Consider the following 6,171-nt stretch of genomic DNA (forward strand, 5'->3'; position numbering starts at 1 on the left):
TTTCTGTTGTTGTTGTTGTTCTGTTGGACTTGGTGGGGGTTGCTAGGCAAGTGCCCCACCACTGAGTTATTCCCTCAGTCCCAAAGAAAGCGGTTTAACATATGTTCATATAAATATTGGAGGTGAGTGGGTGGGGCTCAGTGGATAGAGACCTTACTTGGTATGTGGGAGGCTCCATTCCTAGAACTGAAGAAACCAGGTTTTTATGCCAATACCAGGATGTTTTCAGTACCGTATCTCTGTAGTAGAGTTTGAAGTCAGGGATTGTGATGCCTCCAGAAGTTCTTTTATTGTACAGAATTGTTTTGGCTATCCTGAGTTTTTTGCTTTTCCATATGAAATTGAGTATTTTTCTTTTGAGGTCTGTGAAGAATTTTGCTGGGATTTTGGTGGGCATTTCATTGAATCTGTAGATTGCTTTTGGTAAGATTGCCATTTTTACTATGTAAATTATACCTACCCAAGAGCATGGGAGATTTTTCTTTTTTGTGTGTGTCTTTTTCAATTTCTTTCTTTCTTCAAAGATTTAAATTTCTTGTCACATAGGTATTCCACTTGTTTGGTTAGATATTTTATGCTATTCGTGGCTATTGTAAAGGGTGACGTTTCTCTGATTTCTTTCTCAGCCCATTTATCATCTGTGTAAAGGAGGGCTAGTGATTTTTTTTTGAGTTAATCTTTTATCTTGTTACATTAATGAAGGTGTTTATAAGTTGTAGAAGTTCCTTCGTAGAATTTTTTGGGTGACTTATGTAAGCTACCGTATCATCAGCAGAAAGTGAGAGTCTGACTTCTTCTTTTTAGATTTGTATTCCCTTGATCTCCTTTTGTTGTCTTATTGCTCTAGCTAGGACCTCAAGGACTATATTGAGAAGATATAGAGAGAGTGGATAACCTTGTCTTGTTCTTGATTTCAGTGGACTCTCTTTGAGTTTCTCTCCATTTAGTTTGATGTTGGCTGTTGACTTGCTGTATATTGCCTTTATTATGTTTAGGTATGTTCCTTGTAACCCTGATCTCTCCAAGACCTTTATCATGAAGGGATGTTGAATTTTGTCAAATGCTTTTTCAATATCTAATGAGATGATCATGTGGTTTTTATTTTTCACTTTGCTTATATGGTGGATTATGTTGACAGATTTTCATATGTAGAACTATCCCTGCATCCCTGGGATGAAGCTGACTTGATCATGGTGGATGATTTTTCTGATGTGTTCTTGGGTTCAGTTTGCCAGTATTTTCTTGAGTGTTTTTGCTTCAATATTCATGAATGAGATTGGTCTGTAATTCTCTTCTTAATAGTGTCTTTGTGTGGTTTGGGTATCAGGGTAATTGTAACCTTATACAAAGAGTTTGGCAATGTTCCTTCTGTTTCTATTGTGTGGAACAATTTGAGGAGTATTGGTATTAGCTCTTTGAAAATCTTGTAGAATTTTGTGCTGAAACCATCTGGTCCTGGGCTTTTTTTGGTTGGGAGACTTTTGATGACTGTTTCTATTTCTTTAGCAGTTATAGGTCTATTTAATTTGTTTATCTGGTCTTGATTTTGGTAGGTGATATTTATACAGAAAATTATCCATTTCCTTTAAATTTTCCAATTTTTGGAGTATAGGCTTTTGAACTAGGACCTGATGATTCTCTGGATTTCCTCCATGTCTGTTGCTATGTATCCCCTTTGATTTCTGATTTTGTTAATTTGTATATTTTCTCTCTGCCTTTTTGTTAGTTTGGATAAAGCTTTGTCTATTTTGTTGATTTTGTCAATAAACCAATTCTTTGTCTCATTGGTTCTTTGTATTGTATTCTTGTTTTTATTTTGTTGATTTCATCTCTCAATTTGATTATATCCTGCTGTCTCGTCCTCCTGGGTGTCTTTGCTTCCTTTTACTCTAGAGCTTCCAGGTGTTCTGTTAACTCACTAGTGTGGAATTTTTCCAGCTTCTTTATCAAGACATTTAGTGCTATGAACTTTCCTCTTAACACTGTTTTTCTATTGTGTCCCATAAATTTGGGTATGTTATGTGGGCATTTTCATTGAATTCTAGGAAGTCTTTAATTTCTTTCTTTATTTCTTCCTTGACCCATTAGTGATTCAGGTGAGCATTGTTTGGGTTTCTATGTGTTTGTAGGCTTTCTGAAATTAGTGTTGCTGTTGAATTCTAATTTTAAGCCATGGTGATCTGATAAGATACATGGGATTATTCCATTGTTTGTATCTGTTTAGGTTTGCTTTGTTACCTAGTATGTGGTCAATTTTTGAGAAGAAGGTACTGAGAAGAAGGTATATTCTTTTATGTTCGGTTGGAATGTTCTATAGAGGTCTGTTAAGTACATTTGAGTCATAACATCTGTTAGTTCCTCATTTCTCTGTTAAGTTTCTGTCTGGCAGACCTGTCCAGTGATGAGAGTGGAGGGTTGAAGTCTCCCACTATTAGTGTGTATGGTTTAATGTGTGATTTAAGCTTTAGTAGTGTTTCTTTTATATATGAGGGTGCCCTTGTATTTGGGGCATAAATGTTCAGTATTGAGATTTGCTCTTAATGAATTTTTCCTGTGACTAATATGAAGTGTCCTTTTTTTTCTCTTTTGACTGTTTTAGTTTGAAGTCTATTTTGTTAGATATTAGGACACCTATATCAGTTTGTTTCTTAGGCTCATTTGATTGGAAAATCTTTTCCCAACTCTTTACTCGAGGTGATGTCTGTCTTTGAGGTTGGGATGTGTTTCTTGCATGCAGTAGAACTTATAAAAGAGGCAAACAGATTGGAGATGAAAACAGAATCTAAGTGAGTTGAGTTCATTTATATTAAGGGATATTAGTGACCAGTGACTGTTAGTTCCTGTTATTTTAATTTTCATTGTTGGCAGTATGTTTTTCCCTCCTTTGGGATTTGCTGCTGTGAAATAATCTATTGTCTGTGTTTTTGTGCTAACTTCCTGGGGTTGGAGTTTTCCTTCTAGTACTTTGAGTAGGTCTGGGTTTGTGGCTAGGTATTGGCTAAATCTGGTTCTCTCATGGAATATCTTTTTTTGCCCTTCTATGGTGATTGAAAGTTTTGTTGGGTTTAGTATTCTGGGCTGGCATCCGTGGTCTCTTAATGTCTGCATAATGCTTGACCAGGACCTTCTGGCTTTCATTGTTTCCATTGAGAAGTCAGGTGTAATTCTGATAAGTTTGCCTTTATTTATTTTTTATTTATTTATTTTTGGTCCAGTCTATTTGGTATTCTGTAAACTTCTTGTACCTTCATAGGGGTATCTTTTTTTAGGTTGGGAAAGTTTTCTTCTTGATTTTGTTGAATATATTTTCTGTGCTTTTGAATTGGATGTCTCCTTCTTCTATCCCTATTATTCTTAGGTTTGGTCTTTTCATGGTGTCCTATATTTCCTGGATATTTTGTGTTAAGCTTTTGTTAGATTTAATGTTTTTTTTGACTGGTGAGTCTATTTCCTCTATTGTATCTTCAGTGCTTGAGAATCTCTCTTCCGTCTCTTATATTCTGCTGTTTTTACTCGTATTTGTGGTACCTGATCGTATTCCCATATTTTCTGTTTCCAGAATTCCCTTTGTTTGTGTTTTCTTTATTGTCTCTATTTCAGTTTTCAAGTGTTGAAATATTTCTATTATCTGTCTGATTGCTTTTTCTTGGCTTTCTTGAAGAGATGTATTGATTTCTCCCAATTTTTTTGTTTGTCTTTTCCTCCATTTCTTTAAGGAAAATTTTCATTTCCTCTCTAAGGGTCTCTATCATCTTCAGAAAGTAATATTTAAAGTCATTTTCTTCTGCTGCTTCTGGATTAGGGTGTTCAGGTCCTCCTGTTGTAGGGCCACTGGATTCTGGTGGTGCCATATTCTCTTTATGTTGTTGAATTTGTTTTAACACTGCTGTCTGCCCATCTCTTTCCAGTGGGTGAAGGTGGGGCCTGTGGCTTAGGTGGTCACTCTTGATCCAGGTGCAGGCAGGTCCACACCTCTAGTGGACGCTGAGAGGGCTCTGGCTCCTCCAGGTATAGGCAGGGCCAAATCTCTCTCCAGGGTCAGTCAGGGCCAAGGATCCAGTGACCACAGATGCAGTGGGGGATGGTTGCATGTGTCCTGCTTTGTATTCTTAAAGATGTGTAATTAAATAAAATAAGATAAATTAAATAAAACTCACATGCAGTATTGGTCTGAGGAGGTAGCTCAGTTGTGGTGTTTGCTAAGTTAGAATGTGCAACACCCTGTGTTTCAACCCCAGTCCTGCTTAAACTGTGTATAGTATAGCACACAAATATGGCCCAATACTCAGGAAGTGGGGACAGGTCTCATATTTTCTTTTCCCCCCAGTTCCACATGTGTTAGCGGCCCCTAAGCCCTGTCCGCTCTCTTTCCTGATTTAGTAATGTCACACACTTATTTTATCTCTGCTGGCATGACCTTACCAGTGTTATGACCAAATCATGGAGTCCCCCCAAAACCAACTAGGAGACGGAGTCCTGTATGTAAAAGCCTTTATTCAAGCTTGAGCTTGGACTCTCTGTCTGCCCAACACAGCAATTGAGAGCAGAAAGTGCCAAGCCCAGTTGAGGTTTTTTTTTTTTATATCATAGTAGAGGTTGGGGTGAGGGGATTTTTGGGGTTCAGGACCTTGATTGAGTAGCATCTTTCTAGGGGTTTTGGCAAAAGGTGTCTAGGTGAGTCCTGAACTCAGGGACATCTGGTGATCTTATCTAATGTTTGGGATTTCAGGTACTTCCTCTTCAGTGCTGGCTGTCCCTGCGTGGTGTCAGCTGATGGCTTTTTCTAGAACCCGGTGCTGCCTGCTATGGAAGCTGTGCAGCCTGGGCCCCATGTGTGGCCAGACATTATGTGTGGTCAGGCTGCCCTGGGCCCCACAACCGGACCATGACCCTCTCTTGACTGGCATTGCCTCATGACTGACTTCTTCGCTTCCACCCTTTCTTCTGGTCACTGTCTAGTGAACTTCCGCTGTCTTTAACACACACCGGATTTCCTCGCTGCTGCTCATAGACCCATGCCGGTGATGGCCTCTGCCCATGTCTCCCGTTACTGCCCCTCAGTGCCTCACACTTTCCTTTTAGCTTTGGGGTTCAAGTTAAATCTAGCTGAGATTAGGCAGGCTAGGATCTGCAGAAGCTGGACCTCCTAGACGGAATGGTAGGAGAGGCCCGGCCAGTGAGCAAAGGTCAGGCCAGAAATCTCATAAGGCAGATGTGGACTTGGGCAGGGACTGGGGCTGGGCTCTCAACTTGGAGGGTCAGGGATCAGTGAGAACCAGGAATGGGCCAAGGTTTAGGACCAGGGTAAAGGTCAGACAGGGTCTGCAAACAGCTAGAGCAAATATCATTCTTGTAATCCAAGGCAATACTTGCGTATTTCAAAAGGGTGGATGCTAAACTGCCCTGCATTAGCTTGTAAGTTTCCTCCCAGGGAGCACGGGGAAGAGAGTGAAGCGATCATGGCTCTCATACTCTTCATGCGTCTCGTGTTAGATACATGTGTGCTCAGTATGTGACTCCTGCCTGCTGATCTTTTGTGTTTTAAGATGATGTTTTGTTATTCCCCACAAAAATAATCGAAGTCACCAGATATGATGCATGTGTGTTAAAATATGCTATAACCCATTTTTTTTTTTCGAGAGAGAATGGATTGGAGTTTGCGAGTTTGCACTTATGGCCTGGAAGCCCCCGAGAGACCAAAGAGTCCTCAATGCAATGACATTAGAGTTAGTATCCTGCAAGGATTAGGATACTCTTTAACATTAACAATGATACAGGATTTCTAGAACTGGGCTGTGGTGGCTCATGCCTGTAATCCCAGCAGTCAGGAGGCAGAGGCAGGTGGATCTCTGAGGCCAGCTTGATCTCAAAGTGAGATCAAGGATAGCCAAGGCTACACAGAGAAACTCTGTCTTGAGAAACAAAAACAAAAAAGGGGATGATCCATGCCTTCTTAATATAAAACTAAGTGTTATTGACTTGGATGAAAAATTAATCCATGCTATGATGTAGTATGTTTGCTTCTTAGGTGGACTGGCCGCGACACACAATGTCTGCGTCAAATGTGGAACTGGAGGTAGCTCCGCCCCCTTTAGGATCTGATGAAATCCAGACAGAGAAAGTTCTGGTATGACTTGGCCGGAATCTGGAACTTGAACATGGATTGAAAGA

This window comes from Microtus pennsylvanicus, chromosome 20 (genome assembly GCF_037038515.1).
Source record: "Microtus pennsylvanicus isolate mMicPen1 chromosome 20, mMicPen1.hap1, whole genome shotgun sequence".
Taxonomy (NCBI): Eukaryota; Metazoa; Chordata; class Mammalia; order Rodentia; family Cricetidae; genus Microtus; species Microtus pennsylvanicus.